Raw genomic sequence first — 24,013 nt, 5'->3', positions numbered from 1 at the left:
TTTATAGCTTCTGAATATTTTCCCCCAAATACTTGTCAATTACTGTGGTTGTTTTAATATATTCCCATATATTTTTATAGTCCTCCTTCCAGAAGTAGAGTTTAATTTCTCTCTTTTTGAATGGAAATTGGGATTAGTGACTCATTAACAAATACAATATGATAAGAAAATAACAATTTTGTGGTGGAGAAAACCTGGCACACACTAACTTAACCAAATGATCTATATTAAAATTATCAGCAACAAATCTATATGCAGGGACATTCAACAAAATACCTGACCAGTATTATGCAGATGTGTTAAGGTCATGAAAAACAGGTAAGGTCTCAGGAACATTCACAGATTCAAAGCAGACAAAAGAAAAATGCTGATATCCTAGTTTGGATGCTGGAACAGGAAAAGGACATTTATGGGAAAACTGATAAAAGATAAATAAAATATATAATTTAGTTAGTTGTATAGTAACAATGTCAGATACTTCATTTTTGAAAAATATGCTATAATTATTTTAGATGTTAACTTTAGTGGAACCTGGGAAAGGTATACATGGGGATTTTCTGTATCATCTTTGAAACTCTTATGTAAAATTATATTAAAACTAGAGGTCCAGTGCACAGATTTGTGCACTGATGGGGGGTTGTGGCCTGTGGGGATCAGCATGCTGCAGGAGCAGCTGCTCATCCTGGTCAGCCAATTGGCGCTCTCAATGTGGGAGCACACTGACCACCAGGGGGAAGCTTCTGCTTTGAACGGCTGCCCCCTGGTGGTCAGTGTGCATCATAGCAACTGGTTGACTGGTTGTTCTGGTCGTTCTGCAGTTCGATCACTGGGCTTTTTTATATATAGATAAGTTTTAAATGCCTATATGTCTTTTGCTTTTTCACTGAACTGGCTAGACTTCAATCATAAAATGAAATTGGTCATAACATGGCACAAATGACTTAGTCACAATTTTGAGGGAATAATAATTACATTTCACCAGTAATTTTAACTCCTATATTTTGCAATAATGATTTTTGTGGGTGACTTTTATCAGGTTAAAGAAGTCTCTTTATATTTAAAATTTATTAAGATTTTGTTAATGAATGGTTGTTGAATATTGTCAAATAATTTTTCTGTAATAATTTAAATAATCACATATTTTAACATTAATCTATTTTGTGGTAAATAACATAAAAAGAATTCTACATGGTCATGATAAATTATTATTAAACACAAAACTGAATGTTGATTGTTTAAGTATTATATGCATGTTTTTCATTGACACTGGCTTCCAGTATTTTCCTTGAATTGTAACTGTCTTGTTTGTTATGACCTGGAATCTAGCTCTGCTCATCCATCAGAGTGTAAGAGCTACAAAAGAGATTGATGCTTTTACTTTCCCATAATAACTTACCCTCAAGTCAGGCCCGTAGTTGAAGGATAGAGTATATTAAATAAAAATGACAGGATGCTTTTTATCATTCAGCAAGATGCTATTTTTACGCGCTTAGTATTACTTCGTGTGAACATTGCCATTACATGATTTCTACTACTTCCCATGTGACTGCTCCCCCGACCCCAAATATCTCAATTTTACCCTTACAATGAAAAGAAAATAGCACGTGGCTAGACTTTGCTAGCTTATAGAGTTATCTACACTAATAAAAGAGAAACATGGTAATTGGTGTACGACCGCTACCCTTCCCATTGGCTAATCAGCGTATCCTTATGCAAATTAACTGTCCGCCAAGATGGCGGCCGGCAGCCATGCACTGAAGTGAGCAGGGAGGTTTGCTTCCTCCAGGAACTGCAGACACCAACGTTCCCCGCCTCACTTGCCGGACTCTCAACTGCAACTCTAGGCAACTATTACTATGTTGCAAATAAGAAGCTAAACAAAACCAGCTTTCAGTCAGCCCCAGACCGCAACATTGTATCCATGTTTTCAGCAGCGAGGCCTCAGAGCTAAAACTGGCCCAGAATAAAAAAAAAAAAAAGAAAACAAGGAGCGGTTGGGAGCTTTTAGTCAACTGCCAGCGGGAAAACAGCCCTCAGCCCCTCAGCCAGCCTGGCCAGGCACCCCAGTGGGGACCCCCACCCTGATCCAGGACACCCTTCAGGGCAAACCAGCCAGCCCCTACCCGTGCACCAGGCCTCTATCCTATATAGTAAAAGGGTAATACACCTCCCAGCACCGGGATCAGCGGAGCAGCGAGGCTCCCGGCACCAGGATCAGCGTGACAGGGGGCAGCGCCCAAACCCCCTGATCAGCCCTGCTCTGTGCCTGATAGGGGGGGAGCTCCCCAATCCCCCGATTGCCCTGCGGCTCTGTGTGTGACAGGGTGCAGCGCACCAACCCCCTGATCGGCCCTGCTCTGTGTGTGACAGGGTGCGGTGCCCCAACCCCCCGCCCCCACAGGCCCTGCTCTGTGTGTGACAGGGTAGAACCATAACCTCTCCATCGGCCCTGCCCTGAGTGTGACAGTGGCAGTGCCCCAACCCCCTGATTGGCCCTGCTCTGTGGGTGATAGAGGGTGGCGCCCCAACCCCCTGATCAGCCCTGCTCTGTGGGTAATAGAGGGTGGCACCCCAATCCCCCTCCATGGGCCTTGCTCTGTGTGTGACAGGGTAGAGCCATAACCTCCCCATTGGCCCTGCCCTGAGTGTGACAGGGTGCAGCGCCCCAACCCCCTGATCCGCCCTGCTGTGTGTGTGACAGGGGGCGGTGCCCCAACTCCACTATTGGCCCTACTCTGTGAGTGACAGGGGGGAGCTCCTCAACCCCCTGATGGGCCCTGCTCTGTGAGTGACAGGGGGCAGTGCCCCAACCCCCTGATCGGCCCTGCTCTGTGAGTGACAGGGAGCAGCACCCCAACCCCCTGATCTGCCCTGCTCTGTGCGTGACGGGGGTGGCACCGCAACCTCCCCATCGACCATGCCTTGAGTGTAACAGGGGGCGGTGCCCCAACCCCCCAATCAGTCTACCCTGAGTGTGACTGAGGGTGGCATTGCAACCTCCCGATCCGCCCTGCTCTGTGCATGACGGGGCGGCGCCCCAACTTCCCAATCGGCCCTGCTCTGAGCCTGACCAGGGGCTGCACTTAGGGATTGGGCCTGCCCTCTGCCACCCGGGAGCAGGCCTAAGCCAGCAGGTCGTTATCTCCCGAGGGGTCCCAGACTGTGAGAGGGCACAGGCCGGGCTGGGGGACCCCTCCCCCCCGAGTGCACAAATTTTTGTGCACCGGGCCTCTAGTTATTAAATAAGTGTGTACTAAGCCACAGATTTAGAGGAACAATATTTTGACATCAACATCTTCTCTTATATGGTTTAAGATTTAAATAATTTAGTAGATAATCCTCACATATATATGTTGGATATATAAAATGTATATAAACTTGGACTTTTACCCATTAATTTTACTTATTTTGAATGTTGAGATTCAAGACAAAGAAATTGTTTTGCCTCCAAAATTTTAACCAGAAATGTCTGATTTATTTAATTTTGCAATTTTTAGCACTTCTATCAATTTTCAGCATGTGTGTGTGTGTGTGTGGCAAGCAAAATAATGGCACCTCAAAGATGTCTATATTCTAATCCCAAGAATCTGTAAATATATGATGTTATGTGCAGAGAAATGCAAGTTGCAGATAAAATTAAAGTTGCTAAACAGCTAATGGTACCATGGGAAGATTATCTGGGATTATCTAGGTGAACCGATGTCATCACAATGATCTTTAAAAAATGGAAGAAAGAGATAGAAGTGTGACTCAGAGTCAGGGAAGAGAATTTGAAAATGAAAACTGTGTCCCAGGGACACAGTATGAGAAAATGAATTGTTGGAGGTCTTGAAGATTGAGGAATGGGTCCACGAGTCAAGGAATGACTCTAGAAATTTAGAAAAAGAAGAAAATAGCTTTTCCCCTAGAAGCTGCTGAAAAGAATAAATACACCATGACTACATCTTTTTTTTTTTTTTAATATATTTTATTGATTTCTTACAGAGAGGAAGGGAGAGAAATAGAGAGTTAGAAACATGGATGAGAGAGAAACATAGATCAGCTGCCTCCTGCACATCCCCCACTGGGGATGTGCCCACAACCAAGGTACATGCCCTTGACCGGAATCGAACCTGGGACCTTTCAGTCCGCAGGCCGACGCTCTATCCACCGAGCCAAACCGGTTTTGGCCCATGACTACATCTTGAGTTTAGCTGAGTGAGACTCGTTCCAGACTTCTGAACTATCAAACTGAAATTTAGTAAATAACACAGATAATAAATCCATGTTGTTTTTAGCCATCACGTTTCCGGCTTTTTGTTACAGCAGCAGTAAGATATTAGGAATGCAATGAGTCAGTTGCTCCTTCTCAATATTTTAATGAATGATACAATCATCCTCGAACTTGGTACTATATCATGAACATCATGGTCCTTCATTTAGTTGACTTAAAAGGGAACGCTGGTAGAAAATAATAAATGACGAAAGATGGGTAGCATCAGCAAACTAACATGGATGTTTAATATATTATTAGAAAGTTTATATCAATTATTTGATTTAGTTTCTCAGCAATTCTGAGAAGTAAATAACCTGTCTAATTTATGATTCCACAAACATGCAGAATCATTTATGCATTTATAAATCATGCCTCTATGCTTAATTAAATTAATAATTTTTAATGTTATAAGCTTACATACAGCATGGAAAGTGATAAATGTAGTTTAGATAAATTATTATTAACACACATGTAGAGTATCAACATTTTCTCCTTAGATAAGGAGCAAAGCAAGGAGAGCCTCCGGATTTTTCTGATAGCCTCATGCTCTGGAGCATTAACTCCATTTTTCTAGATTTTCCATGTTGTACTCAGATGATTGCACTAAACTTGCCATGCATTCAGTAATTGGTCATTCCCATCTCAGAGAGAGTTGTAAATCTGGGAGCTCAGCAGACTAATCCCTCAAAACTTGGAAAATCTGGTAACCACAAAGAGGAAGTACAAAAGCCCAGTACGCAAGCTGACTGCCTCGCTGCACTACGGGTACATAAAGCAAAAGCCAGATACATAGATGGTGCCCATCTGGAAGCCAGGTATGCCTAACATTTACCTGGTTCAGGGTGCCAAATATAGCCAAATAAAATCAAAGTTAAGTGTTCTTTAAAGACTTATGTTACATCTCACCATATTTTATCAGTATATTTTATACTGGAGATAGAGTAATTATCTTTGTATTTTATGGATATACAGGCTATAAAATCAACCAGTATTGTGTTGTGATGAGAAGTCATATATATGCAGGTTTTTACTCCAATTATCATGTTTATTGTTTAATAGCATTGTACAATATCAATTTCCTTATTTCAGGAGGAGTATAATACATTGCTCAAGTTATTATTGCATTATAGTATTTATATTATTAACCAAATGTATAATTTATATTTATGCATGATTATAAAGTGCGGTACTATTAGCTATAAAAGAAAACATTTTGCTCAGTCTTTTTAATTCTAACATGTAGCTAATATTATTGCTTTCTCTTCCATTTACATTTCTTAATTATTCCCTACATAATTCTGTCCTCATCCAACAGAGTGAATTGTATATGATGTTGAAATTTTTTTCTGTTTTCTAGCCAAAATAACAAAGGGACAAGGACATAAATTGGAGTTCTGAATAGAACTTAGCTGTTGATTGCTCATCATAAAAAAGCTTAGTTGCAGTATATTGTTTTCACAATATTGTTATTTTTGTTTTATCACAGTAAAATGTTTGTAAAACCATTGCTATGTAGCCATATAGTCAGTAATTTTGCATTTATTATTTTTAAATTGCAAAATTTAAGAGGTTTTATGTTTTTCAGATAATAAAGAGAAATAATGATATTTATATATTATATACCATCCTATTATTTTTGTTTTAGTATAATATGTGTGAGACAACATTACTAATATTATTAAAATTGTAATGACATTTCAGTAAAAAATATTGCACTCCCCAAAATGTATAAATACATATAGCTCACAAAGTTAATTTCATATTTTATATTCTTCTACATATATACCACACTTAAACATGTACATGTTTATGTGTGTCTGTGTGTGCATAAGTTTTTATGTATGGAAATGATCTATTTTCCATATCTCTAATTATATAAGTGAAGACTATTATGCCAGGTATGTTTATGTTACCTGTTAATACATACAATAGGTTTATAATTTGGTGTTATATTACTAAAACTAACTCATCATTGCTAAATATGTACTAAAGCATCACTAAAAAATAAACAAAAGTTACATTTCATAAGATAAAAAAGGAGATAAAATGGAAACATAAAAGCAAGCAAATAATTAATATAAAAAGAAGGAACTCCTACCATTCTCAACAGCATGGATGGACATGGAGAGCATTATGCTAAGCGAAGTCAGTCAGTCAGAGAAAGATAAATATCACATGATCTCACTCATTTGTGGAGTATAATGAATAACATAAACTGATGAATAAAAACAGATCCAGAGACAGAGAAGCATCAATCGGACTGTCAAACCTCAGAGGGAAGGCAGAGGAGGGTGGGGGGAAGGGGAGGAGATCAACCAAAGGACTTGTATGCAGGCATATAAGCCTGACCAATGGATTCAGACACTAGGGGGGTGAGGACACAAGCTGGGGGGTGAGGGGACAATGGGGGGATAAGGACATATATGTAATACCTTAATCAATAAAAAAGAGGAAAAAACGTAAGTAGAAAATAAGTACAGAGTGAACACAAATGAACCAATAAAACACAAAAACTAGACGATAGGTTGAAATCCCACGGTATCCTATATTATTCAGTATGAAAGAGACTAATATGCTCAATTAACAGTCTGTGAATATTGATTTATATAAAAAAGCAGACCAAAGACTGTACTTTCAGGAAACACTTCCACAACTTATTACCAAAGAAGTTTCTCTGAGTGTGCAGAGTACCAGCAAGGATATCCCCTCCCACCACACCTTTTCAACAAGCTAATGCAATAATATATGGAAAGAAAGTTAAAAGGTATATAGATTAGGATAGAAGAAATAAAACTGTCATTACTTGCAGATTATAAGATCAGCTATATAGAAAATTCAAAAGAATCAACAATAAAACCCTTTCATAAGAAATTATAACAAGATTGCTGTATACAAGGTTAATATACAAAAGTTACTTGCTATTCTGTAAACCAGCAATGAAAAAGTAGAAGTTGAAAGCATAATACCATTTACATTAGAATCCAAAAAACCTGAAATACTTCAGTATAAATCTACCAAATTATGTACAGGATCTATATAAAGAAAACTGCAAAACTCTAATGAACAAAATCTAAAAACTAAATAAATGGAGAGACATTCCATGTTCATGGATGGAAGACTCAATACTGTCAAGATGTCAGTTCTTACCAACTTGGTATAAAGATTCAATGAAATCTCAATCAAAATTCAAAAAGTTATTTTATATGTATCAACAAACTGGTTCTAAATTATACAGAGAAAAAAGGCCCAGAACAGCCAAAAGAATATTGAAAAAGAAGAACAAATTTGGAGGACTTATCCTACCCAACTTTAAGATGTCCTACAAAGCAGCAATAATCAAAACAGTGTACATCACACTGTCTTGGTGAAAGAGTAGGCAAATAAATCAGTGGAACATAAAAGAAAGCCCAGAAACAGACACACATAAATATAGATAAATGATTTTTTTTACAAAGGAGCTAAGGCAATACAATGGAACAGAGATATTCTTTTCAACAAATGATTCTGGAACAAGTGAATATTCACATACAAAAATAATATAAAAATTTAAACACAGACCTTATACTCTTCAAAATTAACTCAAAACTGAGCACAGACCTAAATTTAAAACATGGAACTATAAAATTTCTTGAGGATAATGTAGGAGAAAACCTAGATGACCTTTGGTATAGTAATGTCTTTTTAGATATAACACCAAAGGTGAAATTCATGAAAGAAAGAATTGATAAACTGAACTTCATTAAAAGAAATATTAATGCATAAATAGATAGATAGATAGATAGATAAAAACGTCTGCTCTATGAAAGACAATATCAAGAGAATTGGAAGACAAGCCACAGACTGGAAGAAACATTTGCAAAAGTTATATGTAACAAAGGACTCTTATCTAAAATGTGCAAAAGGAACTTTCAAAACACAACAATAAGAAAATAAACAGTCCAATTTTTAAAAAATAGACAAAAGATCCTAACAGGCATCTCATCAAAAGATATATATGAATAGAAAACAAGCATTTGAAAAGATACAATATAGCTTATCTCATTGCAAATTCAAATTAAAACAATAATGATATACTGCTATATGCCTGTTAGAATGGACAAAATCTGGAACACTGACAATATCCAAGGCTTGCAATGATGCAGAGCAGGCTAAAATTTCTTATATAGGACACAAAAAACACTAAACCCAATCACATATATAAATATCTTTAAGAAATAATAAAGTTCTATTCATCAGAAGACACCATTAAGAGAAAAGAAAGTCAGGACAGAGAATGAGAGATGTTTGAGATGCATTTATATTTATGACCAAAATTTTATACAGAACTAGAGGCCTGATGCACGAAATTCATGCAAGGGGCTCAGCCCTCGCAGCCCTGGCTTTGTCCAGAAGGTAGTCCGGATGGTCGTCCGGAAAGTTGTTCTGCTATTTGGTCTAATTAGCATATTAGCTCTTTATTATATAGGATGTATAAATAGTGATATAAGTAAAAATCATATACATCTCTCTATATAAAAGCCTAAGTGACCGAATGATCAAATGACCAGTCGATCGGCTGCTATGATGTGCACTGACCACCAGGGGGCAGATGCTCAATGCAGGAGCTGCCCCCTGGTGATCAGTACTCTCCCACAGCCAACCTCCTGCGGCTGGCCAACATCCCACAGTCCCTCCCCCAGCCGGCCAGTCACAATGACCAAAATCGAGGCCACCGGCCCACCTCCCGAAGTCCTTCCTCACAGCCAATCTCCTGCAGCCCCAATCAGCCCTGATTGCCAGCCAGGCCAAGGGACCCCACCCATGCATGAATTCATGCACCGGGCTTCTAGTTAACATATAAAAGGCAGAAACCCCACTGGAAAAATAGGCTAAAACTTGAACAAGCATTTTACAAAAGATATCTATTATTACTAAACATATGCAAAGATCTTAATAATCATTAGTCTTCAAGGGGGTTTCAAATTAAAACTGTAATTTGATACCACTGTATACACTGGAGAATGATTAAATTGAAAAACAGAACTAAATATAACAAGTTTTACAGAGATGTGAAACCAGTTACAAAAATCATACACCTCTGAATGATATGTAAAGTGTTTTCATCGTTTTTGTAAACTACCTGACAGTTTTTTTACTATAATTGAACAAATGTATAATTTTGACCCATGTCAAGATATGTCTTCAAAAGTTATATGCATATATGTTCACCAAAAGATATGAAGAATAATATATACAGGTATACTGTTTTAAATAACCATAAGCTATAAACAATCAGATACCCATTAGCTGCTGAATGAGTACATATATTTAGCTGATTATTTAAATGAATATGATACAGAAGTAGAATCAACTATAACCAAACACAAAAATATGAATACATTTTACACTAAAAATATGTAGAGACAAATATGCCAGACCCCAAAAGGAGCACATACTTGCTCTGATCAATTTGGCTCAGTTGATTGAGCATCATCCTGTCCTTCAAGAGGTTTCTGGTTCCATTCAAGGTCAAGGGCAAATGCCCAGGTTTCAGGCTGGACCCTCAGTAGGGGGCGTGCAGGAGGCAGTCCAATGATGCTGCTCACTCATCAATGTTTCTCTCTCTCTTTTCCTCTCTCTCTTTGAAGTAAATCAAAGCATATTTTTAAAAAAGAGCATGTTCCCTCTACTATTATTTATAAAATTCAAAGACAGTTATATTATTTTATAGTGTTACGGTTAGCAGTTTGGGGTTGATTCAAAGTTTTATAATATAACCTATGTACATAGAGACATCCCTCATGCCTGTAATTGACAGTTCATTCTAAAAAAGTTAAGCCTAAAACTAAATTTTGTATCAGCAATTTATTTATTTATTTTGGGGATGTTAGTATAAAACTTGCTTAAATTGCTATGTCACTGCTTTAATACTTTAATTCCAAGTGATAAATATAACTGTCATTTCTGAAGAAGCACAGTTAATTTGAAAATAAATACATGAATCCATAAAACAATTTAAAATTCTTATTATGGCTGTATTATATAGACACAAACCATGAATGAATAAAGGTATTGGGAAATAGCAGCAATAACATAAAAACCAACATATCCATAGCTGAGCTTAAGAAGTAACTATGAGCATCACAATGTGGCAATTGCTAACCACATGTTTTCTCTAAAGAAAAAGTTGTACTATATGTTTTTTTTTATCCCCCTACTCTTTAAAAATTATTTTGCCATATATAAATAAAACTTTCATTTTGCAGCTTTATACTTCACAATAAAACAACTTTTGGCAGGTAGAATTGATCAGTTTAATTGCAACTGACATCTTGATGATGCTTTAAACAACATAGCACAAGCCAGTCTTCTTTTACTATTTGAATTATACTTATTCATTCTAACAATAAAATAACTTTAATGCAATCATGACATAATGAATATAGAGACAACCTATATCTCACAAAATTCAGAAGATTCTTTTATTTTAAAAAATTAAATGCTTCCTTGTTAGAGTTTTCCTCTCTTAATTTCTATTATTTAACCACCTATCTGTCTGATTAAACATAGACCTGACTTTCAGGGACTGCATGCATATGTGTTAAATACAATTTTTTTAAGATCACTCTCAAATATGTTCAGTTCCATATCTAATTCATTACTTTCTTTTAGTAGAGACTCTTAGAGCCAAGAGCATATACAAATGCAAAAATATAATCTTTTTATTTTTCACGTTAATTCATTTGTTCATCAAGCTTGCTTCTTGTATCTTTATATCACAACAATCTTAGAAATAAATATCAATGACAAAACTAAATTTAGCCGAAGCCGGTTTTGCTCAGTGGATAGAGTGTCGGCCTTCGGACTGAAAGGTCCCGGGTTCGATTCTGGTCAAGGGCATGTACCTGGGTTGCGGGCACATCCCTAGTAGGAGATGTGCAGGAGGCAGCTGATCGATGTTTCTCTCTCATCGATGTTTCCAACTCTCTATCTCTCTCCCTTCCTCTCTGTAAAAAAATCAATAAAAAAATAAATTTAATGTTTGAGTATCAATTCCTCTTCTCTCAAATAATGAGCTGACACATATGTGTATACTAGAGCCCTGGTGCATGAAATTTGTGCATAGGTAGGGTCCCTAGGCCTTGCCGGCGATCAGGGCCAATCTGTGGGGTGACTGGCCTGAGGCCTGCAGACTGGGGGGCAGCTCCTGAGTTGAGCATCTGCCCCTTGGTGGTCAGTGCATCATTCATATTAGACTTTTATTATATAGGATGTTTCACAAAGTGGGTCTTTTAGGTCTAAACTATCATGTAGGGAGGGGCTCCTTCCTACATGGTAGTTTAGAAAGTGGCTTTCATTTGCTCATTATTCTGCACCAACTACTTGCAGTGCATTGTGCATTTCAGAAATTAGTCAATACTAGGATGTGTGTATCAGGGATTTACATAGAAAAATGTAATTGACCCAGCCACCTTTGGTATACTGGAGGATGCTCCAACCAACTTAGCCACACTACCCAGGGCACCCATTTTTAATTTTATTGTCTTCTTGGTGTTGAGTTGTATATGTTCTTTATATATTTTAGAGATTAACCCCTTATCAGATGTATCATTGGCCATTATGTTCTCCCACACAGTGGGCTCCCCTTTCACTTTGTTGATGGTTTCTTTTGCTGTGCGGAAGCATTGAAGTTTGATGTAATCCCATTTGTTTATCTTTTCCTTTGTTTGTCTTGCCCTAGGAGACATATTGGCAAAAATATTTCTCTAAGATATGTCTGATAGTTTACTGCCAATGGTTTCTTCCAGCATTTTATGGTTTTGTGAATTACATTTAATTATTTTATCCATTTTGAATTTATTCTTGTGTATGGTGTAAGTTGGTGGTCTAGTTTCTGTTTTTTATTTGCATGTATCTGTCCAATTTCCCCAGCAGTATTTATTGATGGGACTGTCTTTACTCCATTGTATGTTATCTCCTTGTTTGTCAAATATTAATTGAGCATAGTGGTGTGGATCCATTTCTGGGCTCTCTGTTCTGTTCCACTGATCTACTAGTACAGTGATCGGCAATCTCATTAGTCAACAGAGCCAAATATCACTAGTACAACAATTGAAATTTCTTTTGAGAGCCAAATTTTTTAAACTTAAACTATATAGGTAGGTACATTGTTATTAACTTAATTAGGGTACTCCTAAGGCTTAGGAAGAGCCACATTCAAGGGGCCAAAGAGCCGCATGTGGCTCGCGAGCTGCAGTTTACCGACCACAGTACTAGTATAGGCCTGTTCTCGTGCCAATATCAGGCTGTTTTAATTACAATGGCCTTGTAATATAGTTTGATATCAGGTACTGTGATCCCTCCAACTTTGGAGAAGTAGATTATTCAGAATGATAATTGCTATCTCATCTCTGTTGCTTAATTGGGCAAATTTAGGTAGTCAGGTGAGCTATAGGCAGAAGATGAGAATGTGGGGACGTGCTCTGAGGCAAATTCCAGTGAGAAGTGACTGTTAAGGGATGGCTGTCTTTCTAATTCCACGGAGAGGAAGCATTATAGTCATAGTTCCAATCCTATTTTGTACTTCGATTTCATAAGAGGGCATACAATAGAGGAAGACTTCCTTAAGACTTCCTTCCCAGCATCCTTTAATATCAAATAAAGGTGTTACAGGATTCCAGGGCAGGAGGAATAGGGGAAACTGAGACAGGAGAATTAGGACAAGGCCAAACAGTATGAGTAATTTGCAGCTGGCCTGCAAATACGAAACCACCACCTTCCCCAGCCAAGGACACTCTGAGAGCAAATGACTAAAAACTTCTCTAAGGAGAGAATGCAGAAAGAGAGGGGGGAAGGGGAAAGGAAAAAGGGCCGGTGTACTCCCTACTCAGAGAAGCCAGCAGTCTCAGGGCTCGGCGGGATAAAGTTGCCAGGATTCTGGGAAGACCACAACAAGGAAACCTTGAGACTTAATCTGTACCGAGATACTCAGCAAAAGAATCTTTGAAACCTATAGATATTCACTTTTCCAGATTAGCCAGAAGAACAACCCCATCTGTGCTCTAAGCCGGATGAAATAAGACAGATGTGCTTGCTTTGCTTTTTCAATAGAGGTGCATGCTTTAATAAATGGGCTTTTCACAATGCAGCCAAGGTCTCTGTATAAATTCATTTATATGAGAAGACAAGGATGGAGGTTGGGGACAGCCCTCTTCCACTGACTCAGGGGGCTGTCCAGTAACACCTCTCTGGTGCCTGTGAGAGGTGCCTCTGACAAAACAAACAGAAGTATATTTCTACAGCTCTGACTGGAATGAAAAAAAAAATCAGTTGTGTATTTCATTCTCAGTGTTATAACTCTTAGCTTATTTTTTAAAAAATATAGGTCGGCTTTTAGTGTAATGTGGAAAAATGCTAAGTATTAGTTAGATTTGAGTTGCCAGGTGGCAGCTGTTATATTGTCTAAGGAACAAATTTCATTATTTGTTCGTAGGATGTGTGTATATTCTCGGTTGGATGCCATCGGTCTGTACTTCGTAATGACTTTCTTTTCTCTCTTGTTTTGCGTTTTTTATTATTATAGGAAATGTATAAAGATAACTGAAGGGAGGAGATTTATATTTAACCTGTTCATGGACCAGTGATAGGCCAGACTGGAATTCCTATTTACTGAGCCATGTGTTCATGTCACAGTTCCTGCTGCCCCTTATCTAACACAGAATCACTGCATTTGAAATGGATGATGTTATTGACATTTCTGTCTCTGTCTCTGTCTCTCATAAAATTCATAGTTGCACATTGTGAGCCTGTGTGACAGTTTCAGTAGATTTCTCTATGTGGAGGCGGGAAGAGCTTTAGCAACAGTAAAACGTCTAGCACTGTGTTTGTCCTCTTCATAGATATATTTTTTCATCTTAACACAAGCATAAGGGTTTCAAGTAAGAAATACATAATCTGACTTCAAAGGAATTGCAGGAAGAAGCCTAGCAGAATGTCAGATACATATGCATTTAAAAAGCAGAAGATATCATTTTAAGAACTTGAGAAGAATAAAATTAATTCTATGTAAAAGTGTTTTCTTCAGCTTCCTTGGCATTTCCCTTCCTGAAATTTTATATCAGAATGTATTTTATTTATCAATAATAATGTCATTGTTTAAGTCATATACTAGAAAAAATTACACTCTTGATGTGTATAGAATTTTATATTTAACAAGATACTTTTTAACGTGTGAAGTATGTAAATTATCAATTTAACTTTTAAGAAATAATATTAACGTTACTTATGGAAAGAAAACTAAACCATAGAGTATTTGGCCACAAAGTTTTTAGGCGCTAGCCTTTTTAAGCAGCAATACCCTAAACAAATGTTTGCCTTACCCTTGGAGGAAGAAGTCATGAACTCAGGACTCCTATGCAGCAGTCATTAATACTGAATGCATGAATAAAGGAAAAAGTGAAAGAATCTATGATAGGAATCCATCTATCCTAAAAGCTTAGAAATATTGCATACATAGCACAGGTCACACAAATAATGAATGGCAGAACCGGGATAAACATCTTGACACAGATTCTATATGTCACCATAATGCTTTCCTACTATGCAGTCACTTATTCATTGTTTTTAAGTAAAATTATATCTTCCTTGCCTTTCCACACTCCCCGGCCTAGAGATGGGCCTGTATGGTATTTTTCTCGGTTCCACATAACTTAAAGGGGACCATTCACAATTTCCAGAGCCCTTGATGTCCTGCAAATGGAGGGGGAGGCTGTCCTCAGATTCCTTGCAGCAGGAACCCACTTAGGTGGCACCAACCTTGACTTCCAGATGGAGCAATCCACCCACAAAAGGGAAAGTGATGGCACCTGCATCGTAAGTCTGAGGAGAAGCCGGGGGAAGCTTCTGCTGGCCGCTGTCATTGTTGCCCAGGAAAACCCCATTGATGTCAGTGTCATATTGTCCAGGAACACCAGCCAGCGAGCTGTGCTGCAATTTGGTGCTGCCACTCAAGACACTCCAATCGCTGACCCCATCACTCCTGCAAGCTTCTCTAACCAGATCCAGGCAGCCTTCCCGGAGCAGAGACTTCTGTGGTTACTGACCCCAGGGCTGATCATCACCTCCCACAGAGGCATCGTATGTTAATGGGCCCCAGCTCTGAGTAGCCCTAGCAACAAGGGGGCTCACTCAGTGGGTCTCATGTGGTGGATGCTGGCCCAGGAAGCACTGCACATGCCTGGCACCATCTCCCAAGAACACCCAATGGAGATCACACCTGATCTCTATGTCTGCAGAGACCCTGAAGAGACTGAAAAGGAAGAGCAGCCGTTGCTGAAAAGGCTGTGACCTAGAGGAATCTCAGAGTGAATGGATGGCTCCAGCTCCTGAGTTCACTGCTGCTCAGCTGAGGTCGCAGACTGGTCTGAGGTGCAGGTGCCCTGGGTGCCTCTCAGCAGTTCCCTACTGAGGACTGGACACTCAGCTGCCACCCAAGGCTGGTCTGCAGCCCCACTGCTCAGGCCACCGAATGGGGAGGGACAACCACTGAGTGGGATTTTTTAAAAACTGATTTCAGAGAGGAAGGGAGAGGGAGAGGGAGAGAAACATCAATGAGAGAGAATCATTGATCTCGGCTGCCTCCTGCATGCCCCCCACTTGGGATCAAGCCTGCAACCATGACATGTGCCCCAAACAGGAATCCAACGTTGGCCTCCTGGTTCATAGGTCAACACTCAACCACTGAGCCATACCAGCCCAGCCCCAGTGGTCTTAAACTATTCTTCCACAAACTGTTACGGTAAAGTTGATGGAAAATAAACAGTCACTAAAAAAACTAGATATATAAAAGCCTAAGTGACTGAACAACTGGTAGACCGATTGCTATGATGCGCACTGACCAACAGGGGGCAGATGCTCAATGCAGGAGCTACCCCCTGGTGGTCAGTGCACTCCCACAACCAACCTCCCATGGTCGGCCAACCTCCCGCAGTCCCTCCCCCCCCATCAACCAGCTGCCCCCCCCCCACCCCCCCGCATCGGCCCCCATCACCAGCCAGGCCGAGAGACCCCACCCATGCATGAATTCATGCACCGGGCCTCTAGAAACTAAATAAAAAAATAAAATAATATCTTCTTAAATCTTAGGCATGTCTGTGGCTCAGTGGAAGAAGACAAAGTTAAAGCACATATGTATTTTCTACTTTAAAGAACTATATAAATCAATACACCTAGAGTTAAAATGTAATGAGCAGAGTTAAAATCCTACCATGAACAAAAACTTGTTGCAGATGTTCAGACTTTAAGTCATTTCATTTATACACTGAACAACCAGCTTACGGTGTAAATCTACAGTCGGTGGGTACTCCCCACTCCTTTCCCATATTAGAGCCCTAGCCACGTAGCCGAGGAGGGTGATTAGGTTCGGCATCGGCTTTATCTTATGTAAAACAGAAGGGTACATGGCAGAGAAGAATGTAAGTGGGATTTAATTAGGAGCCAGGAGAAGTCAGAATGCCGGTGACAAGAATAAATCAATATTTTTGATCCTGGGACCTTGCAGAGGCGTTGCTGCTATTGTAAGAAGAACCTGGCACAGGCGGCTGCCTACAGAGGCCCCGACAAGCTGTGTGGCACTTCAGACCGTGGCTCGCAGGGGAACCTGTGATGCTCTATGGCAGCGCTGCCATCTTCTCTCTGCCCATTAAAACGGGAGCAGTGGAATGATTCCTCTGCCTGGGCTTTTCTTAGAAACATCCTCTCCATTCTGTAGACATGTGCACATTATATATAAAATGGCCTAGAAACTGGAGCATAATAAAATATAGACTCACTGAAAGCTGTAGGAGGTGGAAATCGGTATGATCTCTTTTATGCTGGAATCACTCAGAGCTTTTTTTGGTTAAATACACTGTACAGCCATGGATGGATTTTTACAGAAGAGTTCAATTAAATAGACTATCTGAGAATATAGTTTTCTGTATAGTTTAACTGAGCCTTTTTTCCATCCTCATAAATGACTGAATATTACTAATTAGCAATTACTATAAATAAGGAAAAGCCGGGATTTCGACGAGGGTAAATAATGTGTAATTATCTTTGAGATTATTGATGTCCTTTCACTTCAGGTTCTCTCCATCTCATAAAACGATTACAGTGTACATTTACTTTCCTTCAGACCCATCTCTAGGCATGTCATTAATTTTCACAGAAATTATCATTGCAATGGTATTACTGCTGCTGTTCTGTTATTTCAAGTGTGCCTGAGAAACGTTATGTTGGCCTGAGAAACCTTAGCTGGAAAAGTTAGGCTTTTTAACCAGGCTGTATTCTCGGGTTCCTTTCATGTGGCACAATTCCTTGTCCCTGGGGACCAGTCACTGAGCTAAGAGCAAGTTACAGCACCTCCATTAAGCACATACTCTGCTAGTGCTTCTGTATGGCATCATCAGTGGTTGTGAAATAGTTGCTAGTTTCTTCAGATCAGAGGAAGTCTCATTTGGTTAGTATTTTCAGCACACTATATTCTTGGTGGAAAAATTCTCATTAATCAGTGTTCAAGTTTCCAGTTGTGAACGGTTTATTTTCTAGGGAAACAATCACAAAGGCAAATAAGAATTAAACATGTAGCTATGAGAAAACTAAATAAAAACTATGAGAAATAATTTTATAGGTGAAATAGGATATTCAACATTTAGTGTACCTGACGTAGCACTATGGAAAGTGCACCCTGCACGTCAGTTACGTGCTAAAGATGTTTCCCAGCACATCTCGGTCCTGATGAGTCTTTGACCTCTCTACTGCACTCATTCATAAGAAAGCTTGTTTTCCTCATGCTGATCTCAAATACAACTACTCATAATACATATGTAGAATGTCTTCTTGATTGTGCTTTTCAAACTTCCTCCTTTATCTCTGCACCTACACATGGGCTCCTCCCCTTTCCTACCTAATCACAATGTCCTTGTATGTGGGTTGTTTGCAAGGGGTTTATCTAAACACATTCAGTAGATGCCCTAACCGGTTTGGCCCAGTGGATAGAGCGTCGGCCTACGGACTGAAGGGTCCCAGGTTCGATTCCAGTCAAGGGCATGTACCTCGGTTGTGGGCACATACCCAGTAGGGAGTGTGCAGGAGGCAGCTAATAGATGTTTTTAACTCTCTATTCCTCTCCCTTCCTCTCTGTAAGAAATCAATAAAATATATTTTAAAAATAAATAAATAAAAACATTCAGTAGAATAATATTAATATAATAATGGACAGCACCATTAGTAATAATACAAATAGGGTTTTTTTTTTCATTTCTTATGGGCTAGGTATGGTTTACGTTGGGGATTTATGTACATACTACAGTTTAACCCCAATATGTAGATACTGTTGTTATACCTATTGGGAAGTGAGGGGTGAAAAGGCAATAAAAAGACGATTTCTTAAGTTGTCAAAGATGAAAAATGACAGAGCTAATGTTTGTACCCAGGTTGACAACATTCCAAAGAAAATGCTACTATAACCAAACAGCCAAAATACCTCCTCCTACTCATGTCATATTCTGCTCCGAGTTCTAAAGAGGGACTTACTCCCATTCTCAACCAAACAAGTCAGTTTTTCATATTTAGTAGATCACCCAATCATTTCCCCTTCCTCTTTCTTCCTAAAGCCTCCTTTTCTTCAGTTATCTCTTGCCTCCATATTCAGAGGAGGGATTCTAATAAGTCCATGGATGTAAGGCATTCTCCAGACATGTTTTTAGTCTAGGTTTTGTCCCCTGAATTAAGTTGGGCCAACCATGTAGGAGGAAAGAATTTTTGTTGCTAGTTTTGTTGCATATTTAAGAGAATGCTCTTTCTGTTTCTCTCTTGAAGAGCATAATAAAAGGAAACATTCCCTCCAGTTATCGTAGGCAGCTTTTTAGTTTGATTTCTTTTACTACAACACAAACCAGCAGTAGGAGGAAGCCATCACAGATGACTGCAGAACAAAGAGAAAGAACTGCTCCCCAATGATAATCTTGTCCCTTTAATAACAATCCTGAAGCACTCACTACCGCTTTTTCTTCCCCCCTTTCTCCCCATAAATCTCTCCTAAATATTTTCTTTTTAACAGAATTCTGAGTGTTAAAAATAAATTTTGGTAGAATAATTAACTTGGAGCTCAATATAATTCCTACATGATGGATCAAAATTTCTCATAAAATCATAACATTTTGCATTTGGAATAGCACCCTATTTTATAGGCTGAATGAGGTAAGGTTGCCATCCAACAGATGATAAAAATAAGCTGAGATTTGAACCTTATTATTTCAGGCAGAGCCCTAAACATACCTAAATAATAGCTCTTTTTGTCTCAGATAAATCTATGGCTCCAAAAACCTGTTTTAATGAAGTTTAAAAAAACAACAAAAAAAAACCCTTTAAAAAAGTCTTTATTGTTGAAAGTATTACATATGTCCCCTTCTTTCCCCCATTGATGCCTTCCAGCCTGCCCACATCCCTCACCCCAGGCCTTCACCCCGCTTGTCGGTGTCCACGGGTTATGCATATATGCATACAAGTTCCTTGGTTGATCTCTTCCCATCCATACACCCTCCCCCACCTTCCCTCTGAGATTCAACAGTCTGTTTCATGTTTCTATGTCTCTGGATCTATTTTGTTCATCAGTTTATTTTGTTCATTAGATTCCAAATATGAGTGAGGTCATGTGATACTTGTTTTTCTCTGACTGGCTAATATGGCTCAGCATAATATTCTCCAGGACTCTCCATGCACGAATAGTTTTTTTGATCCCTCCCAGCAAAAGATAACTATTTGACAACTGTGAAAACTGTCAGGCTATGAAAATTTCAAACTCCCATTGGCTTCATTTTACAGAAACCTTCAACACTACCATGAGGATAACCACATGTTCTCCTACATTAAGCTAGGCATACATGATTCACTGGCTTTTGCCATTGGCAACCTTAGTTGAAATATTCTGTTTCAAGGATACTGGGTATTACACAATATATGAATATATATATAATCAGAGAGAACAGAGTTTAGGTGCTCTGTTAAGTGGCACATTTCATAGCTCTGCTTCATAGCTTATCATAACTTATTTTTAGACCACTTTGATTTCAGAGTTCTGATATTTGGACTCAAAAGCATGTTAGCTGAAACTAAGATGAAAAAAAATTAGCTAATGTTAAATACTTTTTAAAATTTCTTGCACATTTTAATTACCGACCTGTTATTTTTCACTGGCCTTTAATTCCTCCATATTCCAGTGTTTCTTTTCTTTTTTCCCATTTGGACACACTGCCTGTATTGCACTCACAAATTCCTCTAAGCCTATTATTATCATTCTAATGTCTGTTGCACTTTTTTATTGCTTAAAGTATTACCTATGACTCCTTTTTCCCCGATTGACTGCCCCCCCTTCCACTCTCACCCCCAGGACAAGCCCCCCTGCCCCTGCCCCAGTGTCCCTGTCAACTGGTCATGCTAATATGCATGCATACAAGTTCTTTGGTTGATCTCTTACTACCTCCCCTGCCTTCTCTCTGAGGTTGGACAGTCTAATCAGTGTTTCTCAGTCTCTGGATCTATTTTTGTTCATCAGTTTATGTTGTTCATTATATCCAACATATGAGTGAGATCATGTGATATTCATCTTTCTCTGACTGGCTTATTTTGCATAGCATAATGCTCTAAAGTTCCATCCCTGCTGATGCAAATGGTACAAGTTCCTTCTTTTTCATAGCAGAGTAGTATTCCATTGTGTAAATATACCACTGTTTTTTAATCCATTTATATGCTGATGGGCACTTAGGCTGTTTCCAAATCTTAGCTATTGTAAATCGTGCTGCTATGCACACAGGGGTGCATATATCCTTTCTGATTGGTGTTTCTGGTTTCTTGGGATATATTCCTAGAAATGGGATCACTGGGTCAAATGGGAGTTCCATTTTTAATTTTTTGAGGTAACTCCATACTGTTTTCCACAGTGGCTGCACCAGTCTGCATTCCCACCAGCAGTGCAAGAAGGTTCCCCTTTTCTCCGCATCCTCACCCGCACTTTTCGTTTGTTGATGATAGCGATTCTGACAGGTGTAAGATGGTACCTCCTTGTTCTGATTTGCATCTCTCAGATGATTAGTGACTTTGAGCAGAGGGAGGCAACCTGCGGCGGTGGCAGGGGGCGGGGTCGGTGAGTGGGCAACACCAGGCTGGCCAAGGCAGGTGCCAGTGTGGGCCCCCCGATCACCCCAACAGTTGTCCCACAGATCAACCTTGATCGCCAGCCAGGTCTAGGGACCCTACCTGTGCATGAATTTCATGCACCGGGCCTCTAGTGTTTTCATATGTCTCTTGGTCTTCTGTATGTCTTCTTTTGAAACGTCTCTATTTAGGTCCTTTGACCATTTTTTGATTGGATTATTTATCTTCCTTTTGTTAAGTTGTTGAGTTCTCTGTTAATTTTAAATATTAATTCCATTATCTGAGATAGCATTGGCAAATACGTTTTCCCCTGCAATGGGCTTTCTTGGTGTCTTGTTGATGGTTTCTTTTGCTGTGCAGAAGCTTTTTATTTTGATGTAGTCCCATTTGTTTATTTTCTCTGTAGTTTCCATTGCCCTAGGAGCTATATCGGTCAGTATATTTCTATGACATATGTCTGACATTATATGCTCTTTTTTCCTTTATCAAATATTAATTGAGCATAATGACTTGGGTCGATCTCTGGGTTCTTTGTTCTGTTCCATTGGTCTATATGTCTATTCTTGTGCCAGTACCAGGCAGTTTTGAGAACAGTGGCTTTTTAATATATTTAGTTTGATATCCAGTATTGTGATCCCTCCAACTTTGTTCTCCTTTCTCGGGATTGCTGCAGCTATTTGGGGTCTTTTTTTATTCTGGATGAGTTTTTGGTGAGTTTGTTCTAGGTCTATGAAATACGCTGTTGGTATTTTAATGGGGATTGCATTGAATCTATAAATTGCTTTGGGTAGTATGGACATTTTAATGATGTTGATTCTACTGATCCATGAACATGGTATGTTCTTCCATTTGCTTATGTCTTCTTCTATTTCTTTTCTCAATGTCCTGCAGTTTTCCAAGTACAGGTCTTTTACCTCCTTAGTTAAGTTTATTCTTAGGTATCTTAATTTTTTTGGTGCAATGGTAAATGGGATTGTGTGTTTTATTTGTTTGTTTTTTAGTTTCTTTTTCTGTGAGTTCATTCTTTTTTTTTTGTTTTGTTTTGTTTTGTGTGTTTTTTTTTTTTTTTTATAATTACAGCTACTGTTTATTGAGCACTTACTATCTACCAAAGACTGTCCAAAGTGCTTTCCATGCTTTCAATCTTTCAGTCCTTCCAGCAGCCCCTTGTGAGGATGGGGAAACTGAAACCCAGAGAGGTCAAGTGAGTGGCCCCAGTTCACCCAGCCAGTAAGTGGTGCGTCAGGAATCACATCCAGCATGGTCTGACTTCATGGCTTGGGTTTCCAGGAACACTTCTAGAATCACAGAGAGAGAGTGATCTCCTCCTGCATCCTTTCTGTGCCATCACCTCCACCCCCACCCAACCCATTCCCTGTGGTCAACAGAGGGTGGTTTTGTTCGCAGTGGCTCACAGCCTCATTTCCACCCTCTGTGCTTCTCTTGAGTCCCCAGGTGTCTACTCTGAGCAACTCCAAAAGGAAGCTTTTCTCTCCCTAGGCCTGGAGATTGTCCATGGGGGAGAGGAGAGTTGGGTGGGGAAGCCCCTTGTCTACAGGCAACAAATATAAAACGTTTCAGGCTAATGTTCCCTGTTCTTTCTTTCCACTTATTGGTCAAGTGAGGTGGGGATGCAAACCAGGCCCCTAAAAGACACGTCCCATCTCAGATGGGTACTGTAGGTTCGCTTCCAAATCCGGAAAGATCTTCTTGTGCTTTGTAGGAACAATAGCAGGGCTGGCCTAGGGCTACCCCAGCCTTGTTCCAAAGGCCAAAAGAACCAGCCAGCGACCCAGGAGGCCATGTGACCTGCAGGCACTCGCCAGTTCAGGGACACTGAAGTCTATTTAGGAGACAGCAGCCATTCCTCCTGCCTGGCCCACCCAGATGAGTAATAAAACACCTATTTTTGGTTTAGGGTTTTGTTTTGCTTTTCCCTTTTTAGAAATTTATCCAGACCCATTTCCCAGGGTTGAGAGCTTGAGCTGCAGTGAATTTTCTGCTCAAAGGGTAAGCAGAGAACAGTCTGAAAAGGAGAGTGGTCTTCAGATGCACTTGGATTGTAATTTCCTCTCAAGAATCAAAATGCAATAACTTCAACATATTTCATTCAACACAAACATACCACTTGATACCTTTAAAGTCCCAAAAGGCTGATATTTGGCATCTCCAAGGCTCCTTCTCCTCTGAGTCAGACCCATAGGCACCGCCATCTTTGCTCAGCCGCTCCCAACACCAGTCACTGCCTGCCTGCCTCCCCCACAAGTGGACAACCTCTGGCCCTTTAAGTACCACTTGCTGGTTCTTACCATTCTCCAGCCTAGACACCTGTTTATTTCCCTTTCTTGCAATGATATGATCAATTAGCTTTATTCAAACCAAAATTTGAATAAAATTTTGGCACATGATTTGTGATCAATAAATGAAATTTAGATAACCAACGTTTATTGATCACCTACCATGTGCCAAGTACCAGGATATAAAGGAGTGCCAGTCACTCAGAGCCAAGAGGAAGCCTAGTAAATGAGGCGTAGAAATGCTAAGCCAGAGATATACAATACTATGGGGGCCCTTCCATCACCTCCT

General features: G+C 39.4%; 1 pseudogene; it reads left to right on the top strand.

Moving 5' to 3' along the window:
• The window catches only part of LOC139018490 (small ribosomal subunit protein uS2-like), a 41,961-nt pseudogene extending 18,440 nt beyond the window's left edge, over positions 1-23,521 (top strand).
• The last annotated feature ends 492 nt before the right edge of the window (positions 23,522-24,013 follow it).

The sequence above is a fragment of the Myotis yumanensis genome, unplaced genomic scaffold, assembly GCF_028538775.1.
Source record: "Myotis yumanensis isolate MYYU_CA2020_CCGP unplaced genomic scaffold, mMyoYum1.0.hap1 SCAF_10, whole genome shotgun sequence".
NCBI classification, from domain to species: Eukaryota; Metazoa; Chordata; class Mammalia; order Chiroptera; family Vespertilionidae; genus Myotis; species Myotis yumanensis.
Note: the sequence above shows the minus strand (reverse complement) of the source record. Positions and strands in the feature narration are given on the sequence as shown.